This window comes from Mustela nigripes, chromosome 14 (genome assembly GCF_022355385.1).
Source record: "Mustela nigripes isolate SB6536 chromosome 14, MUSNIG.SB6536, whole genome shotgun sequence".
NCBI lineage: Eukaryota > Metazoa > Chordata > Mammalia > Carnivora > Mustelidae > Mustela > Mustela nigripes.
This window is the reverse complement of record NC_081570.1, coordinates 75,720,340-75,736,333: the sequence shown is the minus strand read 5'-3', so window position 1 is coordinate 75,736,333 and position 15,994 is coordinate 75,720,340. Positions and strand designations below refer to the sequence as shown.

Here is a 15,994-nt window from a genome sequence, read left to right as displayed (position 1 = left end):
GAGAGGGAGTAGCAGGCCTCCCGCTGAGCCAGGAGCCAGATGCCAGGCTTGATCAGAACCCTGGGATCATGACCTGAGGTGAAGACAGATGCATAATGTCTCAGCCACCCGGGTGCCTCAACCAGGCCTGGGAAAGTCTGAGAGCAGCTGACTTTGCCAGGAGCCAGAACAGCTCCGCAGGCAGGGCTAGTGCAAGAATGGAAGGGGCAGGGTTCTGAGGGTGGTTTTCAGCCATAGAGAACTCTGAAAGGGGCCAGATGTTGGGGGGAGGGGGGTCTTGTTCACGACCCGTCCATGGCTGCCCCTTGGACCCAGGTGTTTCAGCGAGGAGGCGGCGCTGCCTCCAGTAAGTTGTGCAAAAGCGGGGTGGTGAGAGTGTGAGGGCGGGTCGCCCGGTACAGGCAGGCGTGGCATCCAATGGGCTCAGGGAACCACCCTCCCCAACCAATCAGCACCTGGAGGTGGAGCTGTGTCCTCTGTGGGTGGACCCAGAGCTGCCTTAGGATGCAGAGGTGGAGCAGGCACAGGGGAGCTGGAAGAGATCCTGGACTGCTGTCCTACTTTGGTGAGTGCAGGCTGTGCGCTGGCATGGGGGGTTTCAGGGTTAGGGTCCTCGAAGGGCACATGAAGCGAGTTCATCATGGGTACTCAGATGGGTTTTCTTTTTCCCTTGAAAGTCTCTTCTGCCCGATGTCCATCAACTGGCCCTCTCCCCCAGATCTCTGAACTCCAGGGCGCCTGCTCACCCAAGCTTTTGTGGAATGAGTTGTGGATATTTCAGGGTTTCTCTTGTTCCCCAGGAAGAGTGCATGTAAGGGCAGCACACAGTTCCCAACTTCAGTGGTGTGCCTCCAGTCCCCTGGCACAGTGCAAGTAATGGATATTGAGCAACACCCCAAGCTCAGCAGGGTGTTCCCTGTTCCCCACACCCCACAGGTGTGGCTCTAACAAGCCCCAGAACAGTTCCCCAGCTTCAAAATTTTGAGCCCTGTCCCCATGGGGTTGGTGGTAACGGGATGTCTGTGTTGTGCACCAAGGTTCTCCAGGCTCCTGCCCCCACCAAACACTTGGGGCAGGTAACAGCCCCAGAGCCATCCCCCAATTTTAGCATTGTGTCCATGTCCCAGGGGATGGTGGTAATGGGCTGTCAGGAGCCTGCAGGAGTGTCCTCCAGGTGGGGGCTGGAAGCTGGAGGAAACCAGACCCCACTCAAGTTGCATGATGAACAGGTGAGTTGAGGTGTCCCTCTGGAAGGATAATTTCACTTTCCAAAAAAGACAAAGTTATTGGCCTACTTTAGAATGTTGATAATTACTACTTAAAAAACAAGTATGTGTTTCCAAAAAATAAAAAAGAGAAAAGAAAAGAAAAAAAGAAAGAAAGGAAGAAAGAAAAAGAAAGAAAGAAAACAAACAAGTATGTGTTTTCCCTTTTCTCAGGAACAGAAGCAGGTGTGCCAGTCTTAGGTCAGAGGTGCTTATCCCCACCTGACAACACTTCTCTGATCTGGCTCCATGAGACCCAATGTTTTGAACAATAGCGTCTGAGTCAGCCATGCAGCTTGTCACAGGATGTCCATGTTCTGAGAAAGCAGCAGGTACATTGGACACAATATCACTTACTTGTCAGGACTGGGGGTAAGACTTCTTTTTAACCCAAAACCTCCTGGGCTTTTCTTTTTCCTCTAGTTGAGCCATGAAGTAAAATTTAAGTAGCTGTCAGCATTCTGGATTTGGTGCAAGATTACTTAGTTTCCCCAAAGGCAGAACATTGCAGGGAATACCACTTTCTCTGTTCATTTACTGCTTACAAAATGTAATATGAATATCTGTTTCTTAAGAAATCACTTGTATTAGAGAAGGAAGATGAGATTTACTCTTTGTGGGTTTTAACATATAATTTGATCCCTCATCTAACAGTGTTTATTCACTTGGGCCTAAGGTATGGTTGAATGGCCAACATCGTGAGTTAGGTGGCTTTTTGCAGCCAGATAGAGACATGGACGATGTCTTGTCATTTGTCAAAGGTGATGTTTCATACCTGATTAGTGTTTTCATCTAGAGAGTTCCACTTCAGGTAGAGGGAAAATTCAAAATTATTCAAAGTAGGCTTTTGCCATTTAAAAGTAAAGCTTGACTTTCTAGTTGGACTAAATGTATCATCTAGATATTTTAACATGCCGTACTTTCTCTGTAGTTTCTTTGGTGGTGGAGTCAGAAGGGGATTCTTTGGGAATTCTCCTGGATAGAGGCACACTGGGGGCATGAGGGGGCTTAGCAGACTTCACCCTGGGGTGAATTCTGGAACTGCTTGCCTGACTCTGGGTGTCGGGTTATCCCACAGAGTTTGTTTCTCCTCATGAAATTGCTGGAAGGTAGTATCTGTGGAAACACTTTTTACACAGTAACTTTTGGGCTAACGAAGAGTAACTAACAATGAGGTGATTTGGGCTGTATTATTCTGTAAATAATAGTTTCATAACCCCCGTCATAGGCTATGGTATTTTATTGCACAAGGAGTCTTCAGAAGTCTACAATGAAAGACTCAGATTTCAGAGCATGTTCATGTTCCATTGATATGTGACTTACAGTTTGCCCAGGTAGGAAGGTAAGTTGAGAGAAATATGATATATTTATGAATGCATTGGAACAGTGTAATTTTGACAATGGGGGTAATCCTGGAGTGTTGCAGCAGACAGAAGATTTCCAGGTCTAGGTCGAGCTGACAGGGGTCCCAGAGGAGAGTGGAGTGGTTTCTGCAGGAGGGTGTGGGCAGGGCTGGCTCCAGGGGTGGCTGTGTGTCACCCCTGTGACAGTTGTGACAGGTCAGGGCTGTGAGCAGGTTCATGGCTGAGGACAGGTGAGGCCTGGGTGGAGAGCTGGCAGAGCACCTTCTTCTGTGCCACTAGCCTCAGCCAACACACACGAGCTCCTTGTCTGTCCCTGTCATTCCAGTTCAGACTTCTCCATGTTGCCAGGTCAGGACATTGTTTTAGGCTTCTTTCTTTGAGTGTGTGTGTAGTTTCAAAACCTAGATGATGACATAATGGGTCTTCAGAATGTCTGTTCAGAATGTATTTCCTGCTCTCCTCTACTGCAGTGAGTCATATCTACTATCTGTGCATTTCTATTTCCTGTTTTAAATAAACAATGGGAGACAAATCTCCTGAAATATTAAAAGAATTCTTTGTGGTGTTCATGTTTTTTTCTTCCGTGAACCACATTCCAATATTAGAAAATATTTTTTTAAAGTAAAGCACAGGCGTGGGGCTCTAACAGGTTACAGTGGCCTTTGTGAGGAGGACACATGGCGAAAGAGTGCAGATTGTTGAGTAGCTCAGGGAGAGGGTCATTGTGCTCCCAGAGAAAATCTTCCCTCCCTGGGGGGAGGGGTGGCTGCTAACTTGGTGGCCCATCCTGGGCTCTGAAACCTGACCCAGTGAGTCCCTTATGACTAGAACTGGGGAATTGATGAAGAAAACAGAATGAACCCTGGTGGGTGACGGCACCCTTTACACTCAGACTCCTTGGAGCAAAGGAGCTCATCATCCACAAGGCATATCAGGATCCCTGAGGGTGTGGGCTTTGCTTCCTGGGAAGAAGTTTTGTCTTCATCCTCTGAACCAGAGCCTTGTTGTCCAGTTACAGACACCCAGGCCTTTATGTGACCATGTCATTATTATTCTTGTTATTTTAAGAAAGCAATATAGATACTGACTTCAAGATCTAAATATCAAAAGGAAAAACACAAGGTCAGCTATGTATATGAGGACCAAACTTGTGGGGCCTCTCATTAGTATGGGCGATGTCGGGCTGCCCATATGAAAAGGAACATGGAATTCTATTTGGATAGAAATGTGCTGTACACATGTAGTGTTTTAGTCTATCCTTTTCCTTCACTGAAAGGAAAATAGAGTGCAGACTGGAGCTTTGTTTCTGATTTGAAGGAAGAGGAGGTAAGAGATTTGAAAGAGCAGTGTTCATGCTGACATGGTGCTCTGTGCCTAGTGAGTGAGCATTTGAAGCTTGGACTTGAAAGCGTTAGTGTTCAGGGAGGTTGTGGTCCAAGTTTCCCACACAGAGAGCCGCTTGACTGGTCTGCCTAAATGGACTCGTTGCTGCCTTTTGAAGGGCAGCTTGAAGGTGGCTTGAAACCCTAGGGCACTGGAGGAATGATCTGGAAGGGACACTGGGTGGGCCAGTGTAGGAAAAACCCAAGGAATTCCAGAGCTAACGATGAACACGTTTCTGAGACTGGAGTTGGCTTCTCTGTGAGCATCATTGAGCTGGGCTGGAAAGCAGTCTCTGGGTCTTAGGAGTTACCATGTCAGCAGGTGTGAGCCTGGCAGGGAAGTCATATCAGATAGCTGGGAGACTGTGAAGCTGTGGTGGTGGCCTTCACTCTTGATGCACAGGCCAGCTTGCTCCAGGACAGGGCTCTGCTCCCCAGCCAGCCCTCCTGCTGCAGATGTGATAGAAAACTTGCTTCCTCTTTGGTTCTCCAGCCCTCATCTCAGCAGGGGGCTTGGTGGGAAGCATCCCATAGGCAGCATTATGGCTTCTTGCCCAGTGTGCCCCTTGCTTCCTCAGATGAGGCACCGCAGGTGTCCTCTGCCTGGTGCCTGTGATTTCAGCCAGCAAAAGCACTTCTTCCAGAGCCAGACCTTGGAGAGATCCTCCACTTTGCTGTGCTGTGTGGAAGAGGCTGGTTTACATTTGAAACTGAAATCTCAGCTCCTGCCATGAAGTTCCAAGGGCACATGGCACACCAATCTCCTTGAAGCTCTAGTTCCACGTGGGGCCTGACGTGTGAGACTGAGGCTGATCCTGGGCAGCCTGCTGCTGTTTCTGCTGCTGCTGCAGGTTCCTTTCTGAAAACTGTGTAGCAAAGCCTGGTTTGTGATGGCATCCCAGAAGAGAGGGATAGGTGCAGCATTCTGCCCCAGCACAGGAGGATGATGGATATTAATCACAGGTGGCTGTTGCAGAGAGGAGAGATGTCTGTTTCCCAGGACCTTAGCCAGAGGGATATTTGGACCCTGGGATGCTTCTCTGCTCAGCTTTCTCAGATGATCACATCAGGCAAGTAGATGATATGTGTGTGTGCTCACCTGGAATTGAGGAAGGTGTCTGGTTTCAGGTTTCATGTGCAAGTGGATTTCTCTTATGGCTCATTTTCCTGATGGTCTTCAGGGTTTCTGAGAGTAACCCATTGTTCTGGGCATCCTGGCTGTACAAGAGCTCTGGTCAGCTTTCCCCCCAGGGCTCTGGACTAGGAAATTGGAGGGAGTCCCTGGTAAAACCATCCAAATGGAGCCCTGTTTCCTATTGCCAAGATGGCCTGGTGACTGGGATAACTGGTCTGGAAATATACAGCAGGAGACAGGGCTGGGAAGCTGAAGGGGTGGTACTGGTGGTGCTTGCTATTCACATAGGGACCAGGTGGGACTTTGCTAGGAGGGTGATGTTTGACTCAAGTTCTAAAGAAGGTGAGTGATATCACACCAAGAGCCTTATAAATGGAAGGAAATGCATATACAAAGTCCCTCAGGCAGGAGCATACCACATATATCCAGGAGCAAAAAGCCTTATGACCACAGGACACAGCTTAGGACATGACCTCAGGGAGGTGACAGAAAGCCATGGCAGGGCCATGATCCCATGGGACCCTGTTTCACTGGGCCATCCTGGCTACTGTGTTGAGAACAGATGACACAGTATTGAGGATGTGTGAGGGAGGTCAATGATGAAGCTTTTCCAGGAACTCAGACAAGAGATAGGCTCCATTGTGGACCAGACAGGCAGCCTTGGAAGGGTTAGTGCTATTCTGGGTACCTATTGAAGATAGAGCTCACAGGATTTGTCAATGGGTTCAATATTGGGAATGGGACAAAGGAAAAATTGAGGTAAGTCTGAGCTCTTGTGGGTTGTCCCAAGCGAGGTGAAGGAAGAGGTTTCTGTGGATAGGAGTTAGTCTGTGTTCCACCTGCTGAGGAAGGTGCCTTTCCCAGTGGACCTGCTGATGTTTGTGTCTGGGACAACTCTGAACTTCTACCCCCTCAGCAACTTTCAAGTACAAGTCTTCCTCACTTTTCTCAAAGTCCATGGTGAGACACTTGGCTTTTTCGAAAGATGTTATTTTATGTTATTACTGAGTTCCAGTAGCAGGAAGAAACCTAAAGATTTATGAAAAAAATAAGAAAAATGGACATCGTGTTCATCTGTTTTGTGGGGAACCACAAATTGGCTGCACCAATTTCCACTCCCACCAACAGTCTACAGGGTCCCCTGGTGTACACACCCTTGACCACACCTGGTGTCTGTCTCTGGGACAATGGCCTGCTGTTTCCACACTTGTGGGGTGATAACTGATTACAGTTTTGACTTCTGTTTCCCTGATGACAATTAGTGATGTCGAACAACTTTCTCTGTGTCTGTTGGCACTTGTATGCCATATTTGGAAAGTATCTATTCACATATTCTCCCCAACTTTTATTCAGTTTTTGTTTGGATTTGAAGGAGTGTTTTGTATATTTTGGATATTAGCCTCTTCTCACACATAAGATGTGCAGATATTTTTTTCTCATTGGGGAGGTTTCTTTTAAGGGTTTGATGGTTTCTTTTGCCATGCAGAAATTTCAGTTTGATGTCCTTCCACTTGTTTATTTTTCCTTTTGTTGCCTTTGCTTTTGGTGTCTGATATAAAAGTCTCTTCCCCAAAACCAGTATCAAGAAACCTACTACCTGTGTAGGTTAGATTTTTTTTCTTACATTCAAGTCAATCATCCATTCATAATTTGTATGTGCAGTGTAGGAAAGTGATACAGTCACATCCAGTCACATTCTTCTGCATTTAGTGTCCAGGTTTCCCAATACCATTCACTGAAGAGACAGTCCTTTCTCCATTGTATATTTTCTGCTGTGTCATAAGTTAAGACCATATGTGTGTGGGTTAGTTTCTGGGGTTTCTTTCTTTCTTTCTTTCTTTCTTTCTTTCTTTCTTTCTTTCTTTCTTTCTTTCTTTCTTTCTTCCTTTCCTTCTTTCTGTATGTCTTACAGTTTATTTGTTGGGAAAATATTTTTCCTGTCAGAATATATGCAGTGTGGACTTCACTGATGTCTTCATACTCTTCAGTAGGATTTTTCTCTGACATCTGTGTTTATGTAAATGAGTAGCTGGATCTATAGATTTCAAGTTTGAACATTTGGGCAGAATTACTTAAGTAGTATTCTGTTCCTCCACCAGACACGAGATTTGTCTGAGTGTCTTCTTTTGTGATGTTCTCAGTTGTGATGATGGATATCTATATTTCCTTTTCTATGGTAGGTTTATTGAAGTGAATTTAACTTTTCCTAAAAGCATGGATTCTAAATCATCCTTATTTTATAATAAATATGTATATAAAACAGCATGCTTAAAAATGGATTTATTAGAAGCAAATGTTGGAACAGTACATCAATATTATAAATTCCCATTCAGAGTTAATAATTCTATCAGAGCTAAGTTTAAATATACTTTTAATATACAAATGAATAAATGTTTTAAAAAGTACTGTGATTATTAGTTTCCAAGCTGTTTGTTGTGTTCCATTGACCTGTGTGTCTGTTTTTATGCTAGTACCATACTGTTTTGATGACAATAGCTTTGTAATCTAGCTTGAAATTGGAGTGTGGTGACTCCAAGTGGCTTAGTTGCTTGCTTGCTTTATTTCATTCATTCTTTCTTTCTATCAATGAGATTATTTATTTTTATGTAGTTTACATTTGTATTCTAAATGTTTTTCTTTCACTTCTTTTTCATTATAATCCTATAATGTGTTATATGTTTCAGGGGTGGAGGTTTGAGATCCTTCATTTTACACAGCACACAGTGTTCACCACAACACATACCCTCCCCATGCCCATCACCCAGCTACCCCATTCTCTCACCTTCCTCTCCTTCAGAAACCCTCAGTTTGTTTCCTGAGATTAAGTGTCTTTTTTCCTTTTATTCCCCCTCTGGTTTCTTTTTCCTCAATTCCCCTATGATCCTCTGTATTGTTTCTTTAATTCCACATATCAGTGAGATCATATAATAATTGTCCTTTTCTGATTGAATTATTTCACTTAGCATAATACCCTCTAATTCTATTCATGTCATTGCAAATGGCAAGATTTCATTTTTTGATGGCTGCATAATACTCAATGGTATATATACCCATATATATCCATTCATCTGTTGATGGAAGTCTGGGCCCTTTGCATACTCTGGCTCTTGTGGGCATTGCTGCTATAGACATTGGGGTACAGGTGTCCCTTTAGAGCGCTACATTTTTATCTTTGGATTAAATACCCAGTTGTGCAGTTGCAGGGTTGTAGGGTAGCTCTATTTTCAACTTCTTGAGGAATCTCCACACTGTTTTCCAGGGTGGCTTCACCAGCTTGCATATAAAAGTGTTCCCCTTTCTCCACATCCTCACCAATAACTGTATTTTCCTATCTTGTTCATTTTAGCCATTCTAACTGGTGTAAGGTGGGATCTCATTATGGATTTGAGTTGCACTTTTCAAATATTGAGGGATGTTGAGCACTTTTTAAAGTGTCTGTTGGCCATTAGAATGTCTTCTTTGAAGAAATGTCTATTCATGTCTTTGCTCTATTTCTTTCTTTCTTTCTTTCTTTTTTTTTTTTTTTTGATATTGCTCTATTTCTTGATTGGATTATTTGTCCTGTGGATTTTGAGTTTGGTAAGTTCTTTCTAGATTTTGGATACGAGCCCTTTATCTGATATGCCATTTGAGATATCTTCTCTCATTCTTTTTGTTGCCTTTTGATTTTGTTGTTGACTGTTTCCTTTGCTGTGTAAAAGCTTGCTATCTTGATGAAATCCCAACAGTTCATTTTTGCTTTTTTTCCCCTTGCCTTTGGAGATGCATGTAACAAGAAGTTGCTGTGGTTGAGGTCAAAGAGATTGCTGCCTCTATTCTCCTCAAGGATTTGGATGAATTCCTATCTCACATTGAGGTCTTTCATCCACTTGGAGTCTATATTATATGTATGGTATAAGGAAATGGTCCAGTTTCATTCTTCTTCATGTGGCTCTACCTTGTTCCCAACACCATTTATTGAAGACACTTTTTTCCCCCATTGGATATTCTTATCTGCTTTGAGGAAGATTAGTTGACCCTAGAGTTGAGGTTTATATATTCTGTTCCATTGATCTTTGTGTCTGTTTGTGTGCCAGGATCATACTCTCTTGATTATTAGAGCTTTGTAATAGAGCTTGAAGTCTGCAATTGGGTGGCCATCAACATTGGTTTTCTTTTTCAACATCCCTTTGGCTATTTGGGGTCTTTTCTGTTTCCATACAAATTTTGGGATTATTCATTCCTGTTCTATGAAAAATGTGGATGGTATTTTGATAGGGATTGCATTGAATCTGTGAATTGCTGTGGGTAGCATAGACATTTTCATAATATTTTTTCTTCCAATCCATGACCATGGAACGTTTCTCCATTTCTTTGTGTCTTCCTCCATTTCTTTCATGACAATGGTATAGTTTTCTGAGTATGGATCCTTTTCCTTTTTTGGTTAGATGAAGTCAGAAGTATCTTATGGTTTGGGGTGCAATTATATATGGGATGGACTCCTTAATTTCTCTTTCTTCTGTTGTATTGTTGCTGCAGACAAATACAAGTGATTTCTGTGTATTGATTTTATACCCTGACACTTTACAGAATTCCTGGATGACTTCTAGAAATTTTGGAGTGGAGTCTTTTGGGTTTATCCACAGAAAGTATCCTGTTGTCTGCAAAGAGTGAGAGTTTGACTTCTTTGCTTATTTGGACACCTATCTTTCTTTTTGTTGCCTGATGGCTGAGGCCAAGAATTCTAGTACTATGTTGAACAATAGTGATGAGAATGGGCATCCCTGTCATCTTCCTAACCTGAAGGGAAAAGCTCTCAGTTTTTCCCCTTTGAGAATGATATTCTCTGTGGGTTTTCCATAGATGGCCTTTATGATGTGGAGGTACCCTCTATCCCTCCACAGTGAAGAGCTTTGATCAAGAAGGGATGCATTAATTTGTTGAATGCTTTTTTCTGCATCTATTGAGAAGATCCTATGGTTCTTGTTCTTTCTTCTCTTAAGGTTGTGGATTCCATTGATTGATTTGTGGTTGTCAAGCCACCCTTGCAGCCCAGGAATAAATGCAATTTGGTCATGGTGAATTATCCTTTTAATGGGCTGTTGGATCCTATTAGCTTGTATGTTAGTGAGAATTTTTGCATCCATATTCATCAGGCATAGTGGTCTGTAATTCTTTTGGGTGGGATCTTTGGATTTGGGATCAAGGTAATGCTGAACATATCACAAGGGTTTGGAAGTTTTCTTCCAGTTCGGGTTTTTTTTTTTTTTTTTTTTTAAGTTTCAGAAGAAGAGGTACTAAATCTTCTTTAATGTTTGGTAGAATTCCCCTGGGAAGCCATCTGGTGCTGACGGGCATCTTGGTTCTTTCCACAGTTTGGCGACTGTGACCATTGCTGCTATAAACGTTGGGGTACAGATGGCCCTTCTTTTCACTACATCTGTATCTCTGGGGTAAATATCCAGGAGTGCAATTGCAGGGTCATAGGGAAGCTCTATTTTTAATTTCTTGAGGAATCTTCACACTGTTCTCCAAAGTGGCTGTACCAGACTTGCATTTCCACCAACAATGTAAGAGGGTTCCCCTTTCTCCACATCCTCTCCAACACACGTTGTTTCCTGTCTTGCTAATTTTGGCCATTCTAACTGGTGTAAGGTGGTATCTCAATGTGGTTTTAATTTGAATCTCCCTGATGGCTAGTGATGATGAACATTTTTTCATGTGTCTGATAGCCATTTGTATGTCTTCATTGGAGAAGTGTCTGTTCATATCTTCTGCCCATTTTTTTTTTACATGATTGTCTGTTTTGTGTGTGTTGAGTTTGAGGAGTTCTTTATAGATCCTGGATATCAACCTTTTGTCTGTATTGCCATTTGCAAATATCTTCTCCCATTCTGTGGGTTGCCTCTTTGTTTTCTTGACTATTTCATTTGCTGTGCAGAAGCTTTTGATCTTGATGAAGTCCCAAAAGTTCATTTTTGCTTTTGTTTCCTTTGCCTTTGGAGACATATCTTGAAAGAAGTTGCTGTGGCTGATATCGAAGAGATTACTGCCTATGTTCTCCTCTAGGATTCTGATGGATTCCTGTCTCACATTGAAGTCTTTTATCCATTTTGAGTTTTTCTTTGTGTACAGTGTAAGAGAATGGTCAAGTTTCATTCTTCTACATATAGCTGTCCAATTTTCCCAGAACCGTTTATTGAAGAAACTGTTGTTTTTCCACTGTATATTTTTTCCTGCTTTGTCGAAGATTATTTGACCATAGAGTTAAGGGTACATATCTGGGCTCTCTACTCTCTTCCACTGGTCTATGTGCCTGTTTTTATGCCAGTACCATACTGTCTTGGTGATCAGAGATTTGTAGTAAAGTTTGAAATCAGGTAACGTGATGCCACCAGTTTTTTGTTTTTCAACAATATTTGCTCCAGCTCTTTGAAAAATACCGGTGGAATTTTTGTTAAAAGTATACATTGCTCTAGGCAGTATAGATATTTTAACAAGGTTTATTCTTCTGATCCAATAGCATAGAATGGTCTTCTATCTTTTTGTGTCTTCTTCAATTTCTTTCATGAGTGTTCTGTAGTTCCTCAAGTACAGATCCTTAACTTCTTTGGTTAGGTTTATTCCCAGGTATCTTATCATTCTAGATGCTATAGTAAATGGCAGAAAATCAGAAAATCAATAAAGAAACAAGAGCATTGAATGACACATTAGACCAGATGGACTTCATAGATATATTCAGAACATTCCACCCTAAAACAACAGAATACTCATTCTTCTCAAGTGCACATGGAACCTTCTCCAGAATAGACCACATACTGGGTCACAAATCAGGGCTCAACTGATACCAAAAGACTGAGATTATTCCCTGCATATCCTCAGATCACAATGCTTTGAACCTGGAGCTCAATCACAAGGAAAAGTTTGGAAGGAACTCAAACACCTGGAAGCTAAAGACCACCCTGCTTAAGAATACTTGTATCAACCAGGAGATCAAACAATAATTTAACAATTCATGGAAACCAATGATAATGAAAATACTTTGGCCCAAAACCTATGGGATACAGCAAAGGCCATCCTAAGGGGGAAATATATAGCCATCCAAGCCCCTGTCAAAAAAAATTGAAAAATCCAGAATACACCAGCTGTCTCTACACCTTAAAGAATTGGAGAATCAACAACAAATTAAGCCATCTCCACACACAAGAAGGGTAAAAATCAAGATTAGAGCAGAGATCAATGAGATAGAAACTAGAGATACAGTAGAACATATCAATGAAACTAGAAGCTGGTTTTTTGAAAGAATCAATAAGGTTGATAAATCATTGTCCACACTAATCCCAAAGAAAAGAGAGAAGGCTCAAATTAATAAAATTATGAATGAAAAGGGAGAGATCACAACTAACACCAAGGAAATAGAAACAATCATCAGGTTATTATCAACAGTTATATGCCAGTAAGTTAAGCAATATAGATGAAATGAATGCATTCCTGGAAAACTATAAACTCCCAAAATTGAACCAGGAAGAAATTGACAACCTGAATAGACCAATATCTAGTAATGAGATTTGAAGCAGTGATCAAAAACCTCCCCAAAAACAAGAGCCCAGGACCTGACGGATTCCCTGGGAAACTCTACCAGACTTTCAAAGAAGAAATAATACCTATTCTCCTGAAGCTGTTTCAAAAAATTGAAGCAGAAGGAAAACTTCCAGACTCTTTTTATGAAGCCAACATTACCCTGATCCCCAAACCAGGCAAAGATCACACCAAAAAGGAGAATTTCAGACCAATATCACTGATGAATATGGATGCTAAGATTCTCAACAAGATCCTAGCAAATAGGATCCAACGGCACATTAAAAAGGTTATCCACCATGACCAGGTGGGATTCATTCCTGGATTACAAGAATGCTTCAACATTTGCAAATCAATAAATGTGATAGAACCAATCAATAAGAGAAGAGAGAAGAACCACATGGTCCTCTCAATTGATGCAGAAAGAGCATTTGACAAAATCCAGCCTCCATTCCTGATTAAAACGCTTCAAAGTATAGGGATAGAGGGAACATTCCTGAACTTCATAAAATCTATCTATGAAAAAAACCACAGCAAATTTCATCCTCAATGGGAAAAAGCTCACAACCTTCCTTTTGACATCAGGAACACCACAAGGATGCCCACTCTCACTCTTGTTCAACATAGTATTAGAAGCCCTAGGAACAGCAATCAGACGACAAAGAGAAATAAAAGGTATCCAAATTGGCAATGAAGAAATCAAACTCTCTCTCTTTGCAGATGACAGGATGCTTTATATGGAAAACCCAAAAGACTCCACTCCCAAACTACTAGAACTCATACAGCAATTCAGTAATGTGGCAGGATACAAAGTCAATGTACAGAAATCAGTGGCTTTCTTATAACTAACAATGAAAATACAGAAAGGGAAATTAGAGAATTGATTCCATTTACTATGTTCTATAATATTTAAGATGAAAACTCTCATAGTATCTTCAGCTTATTGTGAAATTATATTTTTACATATATATGAATATAAATACATACATGAATACCAACCCACATAATTACATCCATATGCATGTGTGTAGGCAGACAGAAAGGGAGAAGAAAGAAATACAGCAAAATAATGATTATTTATCAATGTGTGGGTTGTAGTGTTCATTGTGTTATTCATTATGTTGTCTGATTGCAGACCTGTATAAGAACTAGTTTAAAAAAAAAAAGTGTACTCAGCTCTATTTCTTTGAAGCACTTAGACTATGTATTGCCAAAATATTATGTAATTCAATACAACTTAGTTTGACTTATTAATTTTATGTAAAGAATTTCAATAGGTGAAAGATGCTATTCAATTTAAGAAGCTAAATAATTGCTTACAACATAGAGCTTATTATGGTTATAAGCATTATGGTGCTAAAATAAATGAAAAGTGCTTCAGAAATGCTTCTTTTGTAAATTATCTCCATTTTTATACAGTTTTTGGAGATATCAGTTTACCATGTGTTCCATCTGAGGATTCTAAACTAGGAAAATCTTGATACAGAGAATAATGAAGACTTTCCCTGTAAGAACATCTGTTAACTTAAGGCTCCAGAAATATCTCTACTAGGGGCACCTGGGTGGCTCAGTGGGTTAAGCCTCTGCCTTTGGCTCAGGTCATGGTCTCGGGGTCCTGAGATCGAGCTCCAGGACCTGGGATCGGCTCAGCGGGGAGCCTGCTTCCTCCTCTCCCTCTGCCTGCTTGTGATCTCTCTCTCTCTCTGTGTCAAATAAATAAAATCTTAAAAAAAAGAAATACCTCTACTAGAAACATTTTAGGACAGGGAGAGAAGTAGCCATATTTTCAATTTACATTCAGTATCTCTCCTATTATTTAGATGATACACTGTTAATAGTCTCAAGTTCCCAGAACATGATCACAAGTTGATTAGAAATAAAAAAGGGGGAAGGAGATAGGGATTCCTGGGATTACAAATGATAAATATACATCCATTGGCAATAGTGATATTCTGGCAGGAATAACAGAAAATAAGAAGTAACTAAATGGACATCAGTTTAAGGTTATATAACATATATATTATGGTATATAATATATACAGTAATGTATAATATCAGTTTAAGATCAAATAATATATATTGAAAAGGCTCGCAATAATACATTTACTTAATAAGCAGTAAACAAATACACTGAATGCTGTAAATACACACTCTGATGGATGAACATTAGGACAGGACAATGGAGAAGGCACTGTGTTCTAGAAATCATTTTAAAAATAGTAGCTGTCAGGGCGTGTGTGTGGCTCAGAGGGTTAAGCCTCTGCCTTCAGCTCAGGTGATGATCTCACGGTCCTGGGATCCAGCCCTGCATCGGGCTCTCTGCTCAGCAGAGAGCCTGGTTCTCCCTCTCTGCCTGCTTCTCTGTCTACTTGTGATCTCTGTCAAACAAATAAACAAAATCTTAAAAAGAAAATAGTAGCTGTCATAAGGTCCGGCCTGTGAAATTATAATTAAATCAAGTAAGTCTAGGAGAGTAAAAGAACAAAGAAACGTCCAAATAAGTTTCTCTTTTACCCTTAAATACTTCATGGATTTAATTCCATATCATTGTATGAAGGGAATGGTATCAGGTAACTTTTTATTTAATTTTAAGTTCATTCTTAGATTGCCTATATTACCAGGAACTATGCCAAACTGCAGGTTTTTTTTTTTTTTTCAGGCTAAAGGAAAATTATATAGTTCATAAACTTGGCTCTCTCTAAAGAAGGATAGAAATACCATGCTAACACTAATCAAAAGAAAAATGGAGTAGCTATGTTAACTTCAGATGAAGCCAACTTCAGGGCAAGGGGAAAAAAGTTATCAAGAATAAAGTTAAAATAGTAAGGTGGGGGACTATATAATGATGTGTACATCTCACAAAATTGTGGATTTTTTTTTCCTTTAGCAAAATCCCATTGTCAGATCTAAAAATGTATCAATTCTTTTGTATCTAATATTATTTCATGTGGTAGTTCATCATTTGTATCAAAATACCTATTTTGAAAGAGTTTGTTCAAATTATATACATTGGATTGGGTTGCTCTGTTTCTGGGGTCTTTGTTAACCTAGAATTTCTATTCAAATCCTCTTTTTTCTTGTTTCACATGCTGTCACATTGCAAAAGCCTTGTCGGTCGTCCAATGGTATGAACTACATTCTTAATTTTTCTGACTCCTTTCTCTGATGTTATTTAAATTTTTGGAGGAGTTTTATTACTCAAAAATTGGAACTATTGGGGGCGCCTGGGTGGCTCAGTGGGTTAAAGCCTCTGCCTTTGGCTCAGGTCATGATCCCAGGGTCCTGGGATCG

The 15,994-nt window shown here is 41.0% G+C and overlaps 1 long non-coding RNA gene across 3 annotated transcripts in view; it reads left to right on the top strand.

Moving 5' to 3' along the window:
* The first annotated feature begins 414 nt into the window (after positions 1–414).
* LOC132002020 (uncharacterized) overlaps positions 415–15,994 on the top strand; it is an 87,360-nt gene continuing 71,780 nt past the window's right edge. For 2 of the 3 annotated variants that reach the window (XR_009399749.1, XR_009399750.1), the window contains exon 1: positions 415–565. This is a non-coding gene — a long non-coding RNA (uncharacterized LOC132002020). The remainder of the gene's footprint in view (positions 566–15,994) is intronic. The other variant, XR_009399748.1, reaches the window with a different exon arrangement.